The following is a 17,825-nucleotide window of genomic DNA, read 5'->3' as shown; positions in this document are numbered from 1 at the left end:
AATATGTCCTATCTCCTTCACCAATCTTCAACTTAAACCGGAAGCTATACAAATCGGCCACTTCCGGTTTCAACAGTATTTGTCATAACTCAAAAACGGTAAGAGGTATCGACAAGAGATTTCTGAGAATCGATTCATCGTTCCAAGAATCGGTACAATCTCCTTCGACAATCTTCTATTTAAACCGGAAGTGATAGAAATCAACTATTTCCGGTCTCTACCATTTCCAGTTTTACTATGTAATTTGTATAGTTTGGAAGTCTACCGTAGTTTCACACTGTGGAACGATACTCACTTGTTTCTTCTTTGCAGCTTTGATTCTGAAACTTTCATACTTGAGACTGAGCGTGGAAATGTGACACGAAATGGCGTCCCAAGCGGCTATCAAATTGTTAACTTGGAACATTTTCTTCAATGGGCATTAACACTTCAAGATAACCATAGAAGAATATGCACTGGCGGTAAATTGGACTTTATAAAAGAACGGCGACTAGGACTTGTTAGTTATTTGTACTTCAAATGTCGAGCATGCAACCGGGAAGTTAGCCATTCTACTGAGAAATTGGACTCAAAAAGGAAAGTGTCAACTGTTAATACGTCAGCAGTTTGGGCCCCGGTATCTATAGGAAGTGGTTACTCCAACTTAGAAGAATTCCTCAGCATTTTAGATATTCCATGCATGAGCAAGACTATGTTCACTAACATTGAAGGGAAACTTGAATCCGTAAGTATAATCTATTTTTTTTCTATATTTATCCAGACACATGCACACAAACCAATCAGACAGCATCATATTGTGCGTGTGCGTTTAAAATTAGATGTATTCTATATGTTAACCTATAGCGAGTGACAAAATCTACTATCTGATTTTGATAAAGTGTCTGTAAACAAAATGAGTTCATGTGGTTAAAATAAAGAATGTACTACAAATGTCACTAGTGTGAGAAAATTTGTAGTATTTTGACGAAAACAGGTAAAAGATCTTCAATGTTCATGAAGGGATTAATGATTTGGGGAAAACCAAATTGTAGCCTAACGTTCATTCGCTACTATGACTCAACCTTACTGAAAGTGATGAATAAATCTCATTATTTGGTATTGCGCGTTCCTTTTGTCTTCTTTTATCGTAAATATTTTGATTTACTATTTTTTTTCGAAATGAGACGTGATTATTTTATTTTTCGCTTTATAAAGTGAAATTGATGTGTCTTACATGTGTCACTTGTTTTTTCTTTCGTGATTTTCATTTCGGAGAATCTCATCATGAGGTCTCATTTCCCTTTACCAACATCCTTCGTACGTCCACAAAAACACCAAGAATTACAGGGTGTCCGAGAAGTCCTTCCCTGATTACAGAAATTGATAACTCAGGCTAGAAATAAGATAGAAATATGAAACTGGTGTTGAATTGTTTACAAACTATAAAAGTTTTGGTCACATCAGTACACTTCCACATGAGCACCCTTGGTAGCACGTAGCACATCTAGGCGATATTCAATTTCCAGATCGACCAGACCTCGGAAGGTCAGCAACCGACCCTGTGTTCTTGAACTTCTCATACCAGGCTTTAATGCTCTTGACATCAGGTGGAGTCCTCCCAAATGTTGTCTGGAACTGTCTCTGCACCGTGGTTGGTGATCGTGTCTCATGGTACACTCCGCATCAAAAAAATTGCGACACCTAATGCCTTGCAGTTAGGTCATCCAATATACTCCTTCTTATCCCATAATTGTGTCTGGTAAAACATCCCCTCTCACTCCTCCTTTCCTCTCTCCCATACTAAAATCAGCAAAAAAGATTAGTGCAATTCTTATTACAAAATATACATATATTAGTATACACAAAATGAAACAATCAAACCGAGACGAAACAAGATTCATAAGATAATGTAGGGAGAGACTTAAACACAAACAGAATGAACAGTTGAAAGCGATGTATGCCTGTTAGACAGACATACAGAACTGAGATAGAGAGAGGAAAGAGGACAGAAGAAGGAAAAGAAAAACTGAACATAGATAAAAATAAGGAATTTAAAAGTATTTTAAAAAAGAACCTAACATTATAAAGTTCCATTTCCAGAAATCCAACAGGAATATAGAAGTAAGTTTAGATTATATATTTCTTCAGGACTATTCGAATACATAGAAAATACAGGAAACAACCATTAAGTCACTTTCAAAATGAATACCAAACTTGGAGGTCAAATTAAATACTCAATTTCCTGTGAAATTGTAGAGCTCTGAAAAATATAGAATAATGTCAGTAGTTTAACACACGTGATTTGTTTCACGTGTTTCGGTAGCAAATTCGGTGGTGTTCATTGAACGTACTGATACGAAATACATTATAATAAACCCAGTAATACCTCCATTCCGGACTACTAATACAAACTCAACAAAAATTAAAAAAAGGAAACAAAGAAAAGGGTAAATAAATGAGTGCTATTTTACTGCTAATATCTATTAGAAAGAGTCAATATTAGAAATCCAAACTGTATCATAATGAAAAGTTACAAATTTTCAAAACAAAAATTGGATGTTCTTTATAAACGTAACAGACCTTGCATGTTTCACATTGAAAACGTGAATAAAATACATTGAATTATAGGATGGAAACGAACTTTTTGTCAAACTAATATAAATAAAATCTTCTCTTGAACCAGCAGAAAAGGGACCATTTTCTAGTCATCTCTGAAGATTTATCTGTTCTGAACATCCAGTCTCAATTTCACCTATTGTGAATATAACTTTCTAATTCGAACAGATAGAATGAACGTGCCAGAGCTTAAGTGGACCATTGACCAGTTGGGTGATGTGGATTGGTTATGGACCGACACTGCGTCGAAGATTCGAACCCGTACTGACCCAGTGATTCGATTGAGACACGATAACCTGGAGGACAAACAACAGATTTACGAGAGAGAGAAGCAATAAGAGAGAGAGAAGTAATAAATAGGAGACGAAGATAAAGATGACAGGACACAGGGAGAAAGACGAATTTATAAATGAACACTAATTATTATTATACTGTATAACAAGGAACGCATACACTCTTTACTCATATTTTCACAAGTGATGCTTTGTAAGTTCTCCAACGGGAGATGAACCTCTGTTTGTAGCCATTACTTTATGAGAAAAAGAATTTACTTGATGGGGAATCGAACCGAGGTCTTCCAGTTGCAAATCCAGCACGCTACCGCTACTCCACAGATTACTGTACCCAAAACATCTTTTAACAAATGGTTTAGTGTTTCTTTCTAAGACCAATAATATGAAAAGTGGATACTTGTGATCATTGAACAGTTTCGATCAATCCTAGTAATTCCTGTAAATGTTGTTTGCTCATCCCCAACCAACATTCGTAAATTGTCTCCATCGTGATACAGGTGTGTGCTTCCACCTTCTTAACGATTCCTCATTTAGTATGAAAAGTCAATCTTCGATTCCTCACGATCGCTTTGTGAAAAAACAAAGGTTGGCCTGAAGAAGGTTTGAACCTATGTTGCCTAGATGCACTAGTCATGAGTCAAACACGTTACCCCTACGCTATCTTCGCAGCTCAAAACCTAAGCCAAATATTACTAAGTTCAGCCGTGATGTTTGGAACGAACTAGTTTTTTCTGTAATGCTATTTACACCACAGTACACGCCGAAATTTATTTATTCGATGACCTGGAGACAAGATAGTGCCCACTAATAAATTAAATAACATACAATCCAGGAAAAAATTCAGAAATAATAACAAGTTACGCATTAATTTCCCAGTGCACGTTCAAAAGTACGCTCATAATAATAATAATAATAATAATAATAATAATAATAATAATAATACATTCTAACCTTCATTGCATAAGATGTCACCTTAACGAACAATAATATTAATATCCTACTATATTTTCGTCGCCACGCACAAGCAAGTCACACAGCGTCCATCTCGCGGACGATCCTTTTGGGATTAGGCTCCTGTCTCATTTCCTTTTCCGTTTCTATAAAAGCCACACACATGGTGTTTATCCACCATAAAGTTATATGGCACGAGGAGGGATCTATCTTACGTATACATAAAGGTCGGGAACAGCACTACAAGTATTATTGTCGAATAAGCTTGCGCACAGTGTTACACAAAATATTTACTTACGTCTTGCTGCACGTGGACACGGGTTTGAGTCCGTTGAGGACTATTGACTACAATAGTTCTTAACCCACTTTAGCCCAAATTGCAAGCCCCGTCGTTAGGAGCCTAGATGTTCGTTTTAGTCTTTCGTAGCAATTCTTTAGTACTGGTAATAGTGTTTGTTTGGGTGTATTGTTTTCACTTTTTTCTTCGTTTTAAAAATATATCCAAATAAATGTCAACATAATTCCTCTTATTTGGAATGTAAAGATGAAAATTTGAACGTTCCGACATAGCTGCAAAAAATAAAGAAGTGGCAGCGTTGGGCTTCGAACCCATACTCATGGACACCAAAAGTACAACAAACAGGTGCCTGAAACCCCGTGACCATGATGGTTAGTCTTAGGAAGACTTAATTTATTCAAGTTCTGTACCGCTCCATTATAGCAAGCTTGTGCGGATTATTTTCGTTTCTTATTGTAGAGAAGTGGTAAATGTGGAGATAAGTTTGGTGCTAGGGGACTTCAGTCAGTAAGCTTGTTCTTCAGAAAATATAGGAGAAGTTACACTTTCGCGGAAAAGAGACATATTAGGTCAAACCCAATCCTAAAGTACTTTCTTTGAGTAGGAATCAATTCAATGCGCCTGCGTTGTTTTCACAACGTCACAAGCGACTGCATATTATCGTTAGTTGATAATGTGCATTGTGGTGTGCTGGGACTCTGGGAGCATGGCGCGTCATTACGACAGTGCAATTAAACAGGGTGTTATAGCTCTCATTCAACATGCAAACATGAGTGTTACTGATGCAGGTCTGGAATATGGCGTCGATCGTGCTACTGCGTACAGATGGTGGAAACGTCATCAAGAAAGTGGAAATGTAGCCCGAAAACCTGGATCTGGCCGGCCTCGAGTTTCTTCTGCAGTTTAAGATCACTCTCTAACTGAAGAATGCCGTCGGCATCCTTTCATGTCTGCCCGACAACTAAAAGAGGCATCGGGGTTTCCAGGTGATGTAAACACCGTTCGGCGCCGCCTCAGAAATGCAAATCTGAGGTCGTTCCGGGCTGCAAGGAAAGAACAACTGTCAGATAGCCACATGGTCGATCGACGGGCGTTTGCAGAAGAAAATATCGGTCGTATGTGGGACAGCGTTGTCTTTACAGACGAGAAAGTTTTTTCTACTGCAAACGATGGTCCTCGGCGTGTCTATCGTCCACCTGGAACACGATATGAACCACGATACATGACGCGTTCATGTCGAATGGGACATGTTACCATTCATTGTTGGGGTTGGATATGTAAAGATGCCGGTGGTGGTGGTATCTACCGCATTAATGGTCGACTTAATGGTCAGAAATATTTGGAACTATTGGAGGATGCGCTTCCTGAGATACGAGCTCGATTAGCTGACGACGCAATCGTACACTTACAATAGGATCATAGCTCTGTACACGATTCCAATCTTGTTCAGGCATATCTACAACGGGAACCACATATCGAGCTAGTCGATTGGGTACCTCGGGCAGCGGATTTGAATCCAATAGAAAACGTTTGGAGTACCGTTGTAAGAGAACTTCAAGAAAATTGGCCGCGGAATCCACCACGCACTGGAGATGAATTATGGGAGCTGGTTCAACATACATAGACGGACTGTACACGGCGAAACTATATTGCTCGCCTGGTTGATTCCATCCCAAACCGACTGCAAGCAGTTATAGAAGTTAATGGCGATTACACTCGCTATTAAATAAACATACCTCCCAACAATTCACCTATAACAGCTACCTAATTCATCTAGCGCATTTGAATATTGTATTTTGGCAAAACATGGTCTATGGCCTGTAATGTATCTAACTCCATGTATATTGCTACTAAAGACTTATTTCAATGTTCTCTTTAGTCAAGTGAAAAAACAAAAATAACAAATAAAAATAATATAAAAATGGAAAGCAAAAAAAAATAATTACAATAAAAACAAAAAATAAAAATAAAAATAAAAATAAAAAACAAAAATAATAAAAATAATAAATAAAACATTGCATTATACAGGTTCTGGGGACTTTCTTTATGGTTGTATGTTTAAAGTTCCTGCAAATGATGATTTGTCATGATTACAATACAAATTTCCAAACGTTACAATTTGTGTTGCGTTCAATTTATCATAATGCACAAAATATATTAAAAATTGTATTTGTGGTTTAATTTTTCTATTTGTTATTGAGTTCGCTTCGTTCAGGCTGGTTTACTTTAATATAAAAGACAATGAATGATCTCACCTCAATGTGAAAATACTAACGCTAAATTGGATTTGTTAATACAAGAGCCAAAATATATTCATTGCATAATTCGACATGGAAAAAAAGTACCAAATTTCTCAAAAGTCAATCCCCACGTTGAGCGGGTTTGCATATGCAGGCTCCTAACTATGAAAACATTTACGATCACTCAAACTCCAATCATTTCACAGATTCAACCTGTTGTATAGAAGTTATTAGGACGTAAAATTAAACATAATTTATACGAAAAAGAATTTTATGCATTGCAAGACCTGTAACTGCCAAATATTCACCACAAACTTATAGTCGTATCGACATAAACAAAAAGAAGTGTGAAGCAGGAAACTACTTTACCCAAAAGTCAAAAAAGATGCCCTGAAGACATACGAACTGTTCTATACTCTCCACCTTAGGTCTCGGGGAGCAGTTCATTCGCTGGATTCGTATCTTGTACGACAATGCTCAAAGTAAACTTAAAATCAATGGATTTCTCACTGAGCCTGTGCGTGTCAAACGAAGTGTGCGTCAAGGGTGCCCCTTGAGTATGAGCTTGTTTGCCATTTCTCTTTGCCCTCTTCTTTATAGTATTCATGCTCGTCTCTCCGGCCTTTCCCTTCATGGCCATACCTTACGAGTCTGCAGTTATGGTGATGATGTGACAGTTTTCATCCACGATTGCAGTGATATTCGCACCCTTGATACCTGTTTGATGGAATACACTGCATTATCTGGCGCTCAGATCAATCAGTCGAAAACTAAGCTTTTGGTTCTTGGCACACAAGCTTCTTCTGAGTATCCACTTATCACTAATGTAGTGCCTCAGTTAAAAATCTTGGGCATCACATTTTCCTCTACCATTTCTGAAACAGTCCATGTGAACTATAAGATACTCGTAAACAGCATCCGGCATATTCTCCAGTCTCATCGTTCACGCCAGCTGTGCTTATTGTCTCGGATATACTTTCTGAATACTTATGCTCTATCCAAATTGTGGTATGTGTGTCAGCTGCTTCCTATGCCCAGTGATATTGCTCAACGCATTACGAGTGTTGTTAATTGGTTTCTTTGGCATGGTCACGTCTTTAGAGTTAAGTATCCCTTCACATGCCTCTCACCAAAAGATGGTGGTCTCAACCTTATCCACGTCGGTCTAAAAGCTCGGGCTTTGTTTCTGTTCCGAGGCTTCCAGAGCCTTACAACCAGCCTTACGGGAATCAGCCATGCCCTTCTTTCTTACTGTCATGACACTGTCTCATATACATTTCCCCTTAATGTCTGCCATATTCCTGATGTTTATTGGTATTATAGTGATGTTATTTGTTCCTATGCTTATATGACTGCCAGTCTGACGGCTGCGTTGCCTAGTTCAGTGAAAGACTTGTACCAGTATTTACTTAGCCAACTTTCTCTCCCTCCTCATCGCCTCTACGAAAAGCACCCCGCACGACAATGGACGAGAGTATGGAGTAATATCTTTGCCTCTCACCTTTCTGGACCGACAATCTCGAGTTGGTACGCTGTGGTGAACGACCTTGTGGACACTCGTGCTAAACGACATCGCTTACATTTCAGTGACAGTGCCCTTTGTATCAAATGTGGTCGTGTCGATGACTTGGACCATCGATTAACAATTTGTTGTAATGCAGCTCATATTTGGGCGAAGTTTCAACGAATGATCAGTACTATTTGCCGTACAGTGCCCGCTTCTGTTACCAGTGATCTCGTCTTATTTCCTGATTTCCGTCTCTTTCCCAGCGCTAAACACAACTCAGTGCTGTGGTTATTATCGAGTACTGTTCATTATATCTTTACTCCTGAGTTACGCCGTATCACCGACTACCAGGATTACTTGTATACCAGATATAGACATTTTCCACCAACCAGACGAAAAACCCTATTTGCACATTTCCTCGATGTAGCTCTTGTTCAAGCTTATAACTAACGCCCTGACCTTGGACGTTCTACCACTATGTAATCGTGTATTCTGATCTCTGTCACTCTACTAATAGAAAACAAGGAACTGTTCTCTGATACTCATGTAATCTGACTGTACTTTATGATTTATATGTAACTCTACTGTAATAAAGAAAATGAAAAAAAAAACTGTTCGAGCGGTTTGGGTCACTAGTCTATCAATTAGAAGTTTATGTGTTCAAACCCTGAAGGGAGTATTCCTTTTTTTCTGTTTTTTTAAGTGTGTTCCTATTTTCATCAGAGGAAATGAGAACATTTCTTTAAATAAATCTTTGGCAACTACTTTTCTCTCAAATTCCATTAGAAGGGAACATTATATGAATTGCAAATCTAAAATCCACAGCTGAGAACAAAATATTATGTTCAATATTTCATTATTATCCTTTGATTTGTAATGAAAAACTAATTATAAGCATTGACGATTTCAGAAGATTTTCCCCTGGTAATGGTCAATATATGAATGAGAGAAAACTGATAAAACATTATTAGTTCACTTTGAGCATGATCGAAGATAACTTATGGCCACGAAGGGGGAAATTTATGTCGACAGAGTCTCAAATTCTCCCACAGGTCATGCCCTGAAATCATCAGTTTGAAAGGTTTCCTTAACAAATAGAATATTACATTTATTTCTCGTTCTAGGTTTTGAAATGGAAAAATAATAATTTTAAAGTGAATTATAATACGATAAGCATAAAGATCTATAGAACAAATGAAGTAAATATTCTTGTGTAAGTTATCGATTTCTAATCAGATTACAACTCTAATATTCGTTTGCATCGCACTTTAAAGTAAATCCTCTCTCTATATAGTTCTTACTGGAAAGTATGTTTAACTCCAATTACTTAATCAATATTTTTAATAATATATTTTTATTGTAATACTTTTACTATTCAATGTTGTATACACTACATTTCCCAAAGCAAAACCTTGCAAATGTATAGGGGACTAGTGAATATTATAAAATAAATTTTCATTTTGTTTACGTAAATACTGCATCGTCTCATTTGAAACTTCGTACTTTAAATAATAATAATAATAATAATAATAATAATAATAATAATAATAATAATAATAATAATAATAATAATAATAATAATAAAATCAGAGCCATACCTTTATCAGAATTTCAGGCTTAGTCAATAAATGAATTCAACGTGGTCTCTTTCGAAGCTCTATTTAATCGAATCCGATAGAAATACAAAGAGAAACTTCGAGAACATGTAAAAGGAAAATGTTACCTTGGTGAGACTGGAACTAACCTTTAAGAGTTCCTTTCAATTTACAGACAAATGCCTTAGGCACTTTGTTTCCTTTCTTTAAGTTTACTGATTCACCGAACGTATCCGAGTAACTTGTATCTATTTTGTACTCTGTTATATACGTTTTATAATCATTTCCGTTAATCTTGAACGACAGGAACACGAATACAAAAATATCTAAGAGAATTAAAATTCCGAACTCCCCCACCGGAAATAGAACCCGGGACCCCACATACCTTAGGCACACGTGCTAGCCACTTTTTTTTTTAATCACTTTTTATTTTTACTAATTGACGTTACAGATTGTATCAAAATACAAAAATAAAGTTACATATTGGTACACACTGTGTACATTGGTACAAAGTCAATGTATAGTAGGGAAAATTAAACAAAAAAAATTACATGCCAATTATAGCGGGCGTCCATACAATAAGTAGTTGAGGTAATGTGCAAAGAGTTTTTTCTTTCTTGGTGGTGGGAATTTACCATATCGTGAACACAGGAAATCCTTGTATGTGTGATGTGCTTGAGGTAACCTAGGCGACAGAATAAATTCTATAGTATTAGCCGATAGCCAAACAACAGAATTTTGCTTCTCTGTAGGAAAAAATCTAAAATCAGGAAACAAGATCATTTGAACAGTAATGCAATCCAAGCTTATTTTACACAAGTACTGAACCATTTCACGATAAGTTTTCCAAACGGAGAGCGATTCGTTGCAGGTAGTGAGACGATGTTCCAGAGTATCAACTTTCCCACAAATATGACATTGGTTGTCATCTGTAATTTGAAGATGATGCCGTTTAGCCTTAGTATCTATTATGTTATTAACAGATCTGTACCATAACGAACGAGCTGAGGTGGACACAAAATTACACGAAATGTTCCTCCAAATACGTTGCCAATTCGCAGATGGGAATTTGGAAATTATATGATGACGTTCGCTGGGTTGTTCGTGTAGAAACAATTTATAGAGAAGTTTTACTGTTTGAGGTAAGTTTTGCAGGCCACTCACAGACAAATAAAAATAATTACATATGACATCTTTAAAATACCAGAAATCGGTAGGAATCATAGATAAGTTCACTGGTAGTAATCCATCATTAGTAGCTACGAGAGACGAAAGGAGCGTAGTACTGAGGTGATCTCCAATACCTTGAATGTTTTGGAATCCCCGGTGAGAAAATAAGGCTTTCGTTTTGCTGGCAACATGTAGAAGGTTTAGTCCCCCGGCACTATATGGTAGACATGGAATTGGATAGCGTACTCGAAAAATCATACCTGTCCACACAAACCAGTTAGCAATGCTGGTGAACTTCTGAATGTAAGGTGTAGGCATAGGCAGAATTTGACAGATGTACCACAACTTGGAAAAGGCATATGTATTTACAAAGTAGACCCTAGATATCAACGAGAGGTTACGAGATCTATGCTGATGTAAAACAGATCTTATCTTCAGAAAAACATCGTCAAAATTTTTGGCTATACTCTCATGCAAGTTACAGGAAAAATAAATGCCAAGTACTTTCATATTCTTCACTACTTGAGGAAAATTTTTAAATGCAGTTGTAGAACCATTTCCTAACGGCAGGAGGTTCGTTTTCAGTCTATTAAGAACTGCTCCTGACTGTTCAGAGTACTCTTGAACGCAGTCTTCAACTATTGCTAAATCCTGTGGATCACGAAGGAAAACATGCACATCATCAGCAAAACTATACACCTTGACAGGAACATTACAAATATTAAGGCCTTGGATACGCTCGGCAATTCTGTAGAGTAGGGGACAGATAGAAATGACAAAAAGAGTCATGCTTAATGGACATCCTTGCCTGACGCTGCGTTTGAGTTGAAAAGGTGTAGTAAGGAACCCATTGATTTTTAATTTTGATTGCGCATCATCATACAGGACGCGAATCCAACGAACAAATAAGTCTCCAACGTTCATATGCTTCATTAGCGACCACAAATAATTGTGATCTACACGATCAAAGGCTTGGTTAAAATCTAAGGCAAGCAAGGCATGACTAGTAGTGTGAGTCTGAAAATTTGCGATAACATCTCGAATAGTTTGAAGTACGTGGTATATTTTCTTAACACCTACTCTTGCATATTGAAATGGTCCAGCAAGAATATCAATATAGAGTCTGAGTCTGTTGTTCAAACAACGGGCAAGTAACTTGTAATCACAATTGAGGAGAGTGATAGGGCGATAATGATTAACACTTGTGGGATGTGCTTGCTTAGGTATAAATACTGTAACACCTGGGCTACGATACAGTCGCTGTGGGTTAGTACTGAAATACTCGTTAACGATACAGGTCAGTATTTCACCAATGAGAGGGAAAAACTTGACATACCATTCTGCAGAGATTCCATCGAGCCCTGGAGATTTACCTTTGGGAGCTGCAAGGACAGCGTGCTGTACCTCTTCAATACTAAAAGGGCGAACAAGAGATTGCTGTGCAGCATCATCAAGAAGAGCAGAGGGTGGTGTAGAAAATTCCTCAGACGTTGGAGTAATGTTAGCCATACCATAAAGTTTGGAGTAGTGCAACCAAAACACATGTTTAATGGAAGCAGCATCCTGATGAAGATGTCCTTCGTCATCAGTGATTCGATGGATCCATTTTCCTTGGCCTCGTTTGATTTCTTTGAGAATATGATGTAATGATGGCTCTTCATCAGCATCTATTATTGGAACCTTGCTTCTGACCTTGATACCTGCTATACGGCGGCGATGCAAATTGAGAAGCAAGGCTTGATAACGCTTAACCTGAGAGAACATAGTGAAGTCAGAAACAGCTGAACAGCGAGCTTCGCGCAAACACCTGGTATAAAAGTAAAGCAGATTACGAAGATCTCTGGACTTTTCAGCTGAGTACCACCGACAGAAACTTGCAAACCGTGGTTTGAAATAAGCATGCCACCAATCACTAACAGTGGGAAAGTATTGACGTTGTCTAAGCCAGTAATGCCATTTGGATTGAAACTCAGCACAAAATTGATCGTCTTCCAATAACGATGCGTTGAATTGCCAATAACCGCGACCTCGTTCAACACTTAGATCAGGAATGGTGAAGGATACAATATAAGCTGAGTGATCAGAAAAGGAGGTGGGGGCAATTTCAACTTGCTTAATGCATGGCACCAATACGGGAGATACATATATGCGGTCAAGGCGTGACGCACTCTGGTGTGATAGATAAGTGTAATCCCGGGCTTGCGGCTTCAGACAGATCCATGTGTCTCGTAAATGAAGTCCAGTCACTAATTCCTGGAGAGCATGGCAGTAGTTAAATCCCGGCGTTTGATCTTCAGGCCTTAAAACGCAATTGTAATCTCCCGCCAAAATTAACCTTTCAACATTGGATCCAAGCGACAGAGCAACGTCCTGGGAAAAGAAGGTATTTCGCCTGGTTCGAGCTTGTGAACCACTCGGAGAATAAAGATTGACAAGATTGATATCGCCTAGGTTACCACGTATGATTCGAGCGGATGGATGGAACACAGGAGAAGAGAAACTTGTTGAATCGCGAAAAACAATCGCTGTACCAGTGCCACTATTGTCAAAATTATTTTCAACAGTATAAGTTGGACCGAGATTCAGTTCAAAAAGACCAACTTCTTGTAAAAGGGCAACATCAATACCCTCTACATGCAAAAAGTCACGTAGTGCAGATTGTTTGGCAGAACTTTGCAAATTATTAATGTTAATGGTAGCAATTTTAAGCATCATCACACTAGAAAGCACATAACACCACCAATACAAAAGAAAGAGCGAAGAGAATAAAGATAAAAGCATAATTAAAAACAAGTAAAACTGTGCAGGGAAGCGTAGAACATCGGAACGACATACAAGTCAATCTAACGCAGTATAGGAGATACTAACTTATCATAACACGATTGATCTCGAGCCATTAAAACATAACACATACACCAACCATGATATTATGACATAGTATCAATATTTGTAGACAGAATAGATGTGGTCGGGTCATTTTCACATTTCTTAAACAGTTTTTGACTCAGTTCATTACGTTTGGAACGCTTGCGGCGATTTCGATTTTCGTCACTAAGTGCATTGAAGTCCGTGATAGGAGAAGCTCCCTGCATCTCACTAGGCTGGGATGATGTGGGTGGTGCACGAAGCATATCCTCAGACGAACCACAATTGTCCTGGGAACCAGAAGTACAGCACTCTTTATGATGAACGAGCGTAGAAGCCGACGTAATCGAGAAGTCCTGTTCACCAGAAACTGGTTCAACATCCGTAGCACAATTAGACAAGTGGGCATCAGATGTAATTGGTAACTGCTGTGGGGCTTCTGTTTTTTCAGTGGAAGGATTAGGACACGCACGTACAGACAATTCTGAAGAGACACGAGTAGCATTGTTCAACTCACACGAAACATTCGTAGTTGGTAGTTCTGGAAATTGAGTTGCATCTATTGTAGGCACACTTGGGTCAGATGAGCATGATACAGTGATGGTGGGTTTGTTCCAAGGGCGGGAAGGAATGGGCAAACTGTCAAATTTAGGCATGAGACGATCTGCAGAATTATTAGTGCGAAGTGTAGGGGCTACCTTAGCTGCATAACTGTTGGGATCACTGGGAACTCGAAGGGGGCAATTAGAATACATATGTGCCCCATTGCACCTGAGGCATGTACGGGTCTGATTGGGGTACGTAACACAAAACTTTTGTCCTTGAATTACAACAAACGATGGAATAGGTCGTTTCACTTCCATTCGTATCAACTTACGCCCGGTTCGTATAGGGTAAACATGATCAGCAGAATAAAGTTCATCTGAAATTTTAGAAATAACACCATAGTCCCCAAGAACTCTTCTAATTTCAGCATCATCAAGTTCCATTGGCGTACAAAGCAACTTAACGGTTACAATTTGCACATCGGCCCACAAAACTGGTACTGGATGTTTCCCATCTGTATCACTATAGTACACAGTTCCGTCAGAAGCACGCAAAACTGATTCACAAAGCTCTTCGGTACGAAGTTTCACATACAACAATTTGCGATAAACATCCATTTCGATACTTAATACATCATCAACAGTAAACTTGAAGTTATCACTGAGCCACTGATGCAAACTCAAGGTGCTTGGTCGCTGCGAAACACCACAAAATCATATTTAAGAGTATTTACCCTTTTTAACGACATGGTTCATTCAACTAATTCACTCACAAAAAGAACACAGAAAAAAGAAAGAAAAAAAACAACAACAGCAAACCTGATTGCTAAGGAAGGCAGCGTTGAAAGTAAACACGTCAGAGCTTGTTGCACAGAGCTAAGACACGTCTACTCACTTCAACAAGCAAACACAGTATGCCACTAGGCCAGCGGGGAAAGCAAGTGAAATGCGTTTTGTAGTATCTTAAGTTTACACCTATTTCATCCTGCTGTAATAATGTTTACCGTATTCGTTACTTTGAGGAATGATATATGTTATTCATATAGGTTCTATTACATATTCGTTCATAAATATTATATAAATTATCAGAATTATTCATGATCTTCCATGGAAATTCACTGGCGCATGCACAGTAGACAGACAGTGTAATTGAAAGGTGAGTTTAACAGATATTATATATTTCGCCGACATTATTTAATAGCTATGTAGAAGAGATAGCAAAAATGAGTTTTCATAATGAAGATGGAATTTCGGTAGGAGATAGAATGATGACATGAAATGAAATTTTGAGTTTTACGTCCCACGGTTATGCCGGTTAGGCTAAAGGAGACGGTGATAATGAGTAATGAATGAAATGGTGGAATGAAGAAAGTGGGAGGAAACGGGAGAACCCCGAGAAAACCCACGCACACGGTGTTTGTCCACCACAAAGTTCACTTGGCGGGAGCAGGGTTTGAACCCGAGACCCCTAGCACCAGAGGTGAGATAGAATGATGAGGTGTATACGGTTTGGGGTTGATATGATTGTTGTTGCAGAATCTAAAAAAAAAAATAATAATCAAATGGAGAAAACTTCAGAAAGGCTTCTGAAGAATGTGGGATGAAAATAAATGTTAGAAAGACAAAATCCATGGTGATTGAAACGAAGCGATCGGTGTCAAATATAGAAGTAGGAGCGAAAAAAAACAGGTGACTAGTTTTTGATGTCTGAGTAGTATTATTAGTGATATGACATGCGAACGTGAAATGAAAGCAAGGATAGAAATGGCGAAAGAAGCCTTTAGGATGAAGAAAATACTATTTTTTGGGGCCTTAGACTTGAAAAAAAAGACTCATAAAATGCTTCGTGTACTGTATTTTACTGTATTTATAGGACAGATACATGGACATTACACAGAAATGATGAGAAACAATTAGAGGCTTTCGAAATATGTGCGTGGAGAAGAATGGAGAGAAGTAACTGGGTCGAGAGGAAAACGAATGAGAGGGTTGGAAATGGAAGGAGAAAAATATTATTAAGAAAAGGAAGAGAACTGGTTGGAATATTGGTTAAGAAGGAACTGTATCATGAGGGATGTGCTAGAGGTTATGGTGGCAGGAAAGAGAGGGAGGGGACGAATTAGACTATATAGAAACATAATTAGGCTATTGGCGATATCAAAACAGAAAAATCGTATGTGAAGTTGGAGAAGTTAACAGAAGATTGTGGAACATGGCAGCTTCTCAGCTGCAGTAAGTGACCCGCTGGTAATGGCGGAATACTTCTGATATAATGATGCTGATGATGCACAGTAGAAACAGAAAGATCCACTTTACTGTCATTGCTAATACGAATCACGATGCAAATTTCTACAAGTTGTCAAAATGCCTAGCTCTAAAGGCTGTAGAGAACTATCTGTTAGTCTGCGAGGAGAAATTATATTCGAGTAAAAGTGGAACAAACTCTCATTCAGATCGCTTGGGTTTTGGGCTGTGACGAAAAAGCAGTGAAGAAATTGATTTAGCAGTATGACAAACAATAATAATAATAATAATATTATTAATAATAATAATAATAATAATAATAATAATAATAATAATAATAATAATAATAATAATATTAATATTAATAATAATAATAATAATAATAATAATAATAATAATAATTTATTTCACAATTCATTTCTGCCAGTAGCTTTCGCTCCCTTACTCCCACTTCATGCTTACTCGGGAGGAAGCTGCGCGTCCCCAGCTTGGGAACCACTACTTTCCACTAAAAAATTCTGATAACCTGTTAGAAATTTGCATTCTGACTAATATCAGTAAACTGCATTCTTCTGTTTCTACTGCGCATGCACCAGTGAATTTCCATGGAAGATCATGATTAATTCTGATAATTTATATAATATTTACGAATCAATATGTAGTAGAACCTATATGAATAACATATAACATTCCTCAAAGTAACGAATACGGTAAACATTATTACAGCGGGATGAAATAGGTGTAAACTTCAGATACTACAGAATGCATTTCACTTGCTTTCCCAGCTGGTCTAGTGGCTAGCACGTGTGCCAAAGGTATGTGGGGTCCCGGGTTCGATTCCCGGTGAGGGAGTTTGGAATTTTAATTCTCTTAGATGTTTTTGTATTCGTGTTTCTGTCGTACAAGATTAACGGAAATGATTATAAAAGGTATATAACCGAGTAGAAAATAGAGACAAGTTACTCAGATACGTTCGGTGAATCAGTAAACTTAAAGAAAAGAAAAAAAAACTGTCTAAGGCATTTGTTTGTAAATTGTAAAGAACTCCTAAAAGTTACTTCCAATCCCACCAAAGTAACATTTTTCTCTTACTTGTTCTCGAAGTTCCTCTTTGTATTTCTATCGGATTCGGTTAAATAGAGCTTCGAATAGAGACCACGTTGAATTCATTTATTGACTAAGCCTGAAATTCTGATAAAGGTATGGCTATGATTTTATTATTATTATTATTATTATTATTATTATTATTATTATTATTATTTAAAGTACGAAGTTTCAAATGAGACGATGCAGTATTTACGTAAACAAAATGAAAATTTATTTTATAATATTCACTAGTCCCCTATACATTTGCAAGGTTTTGCTTTGGGAAATGTAGTGTATAAAACATTGAATAGTAAAAGTGTTACAATAAAATATTATTAAAAGTATTGATTAAGTAATTGGAGTTAAACATACTTTCCAGTAAGAACTATATAGAGAGAGGATTTACTTTAAAGTGCGATGCAAACGAATATTAGAG

At 37.6% G+C, this 17,825-nt stretch overlaps 1 protein-coding gene across 1 annotated transcript in view; it reads left to right on the top strand.

The window, feature by feature from the left end:
* Nucleotides 1-231: 231 nt before the first annotated feature.
* LOC145672811 (uncharacterized) overlaps nt 232-17,825 on the top strand; it is an 80,061-nt gene continuing 62,467 nt past the window's right edge. Inside the window, exon 1 of the mRNA XM_081741967.1 lies at nt 232-724. The gene's annotated coding sequence lies outside the window, so the exon portion shown is untranslated. The remainder of the gene's footprint in view (nt 725-17,825) is intronic.

Source organism: Thermobia domestica, chromosome 16 (genome assembly GCF_964235325.1).
Source record: "Thermobia domestica chromosome 16, izTheDome1.hap1.1, whole genome shotgun sequence".
NCBI classification, from domain to species: Eukaryota; Metazoa; Arthropoda; class Insecta; order Zygentoma; family Lepismatidae; genus Thermobia; species Thermobia domestica.
The sequence above is the reverse complement of the archived record's forward strand: the minus strand, read 5'-3'. Positions and strand labels throughout refer to the sequence as shown.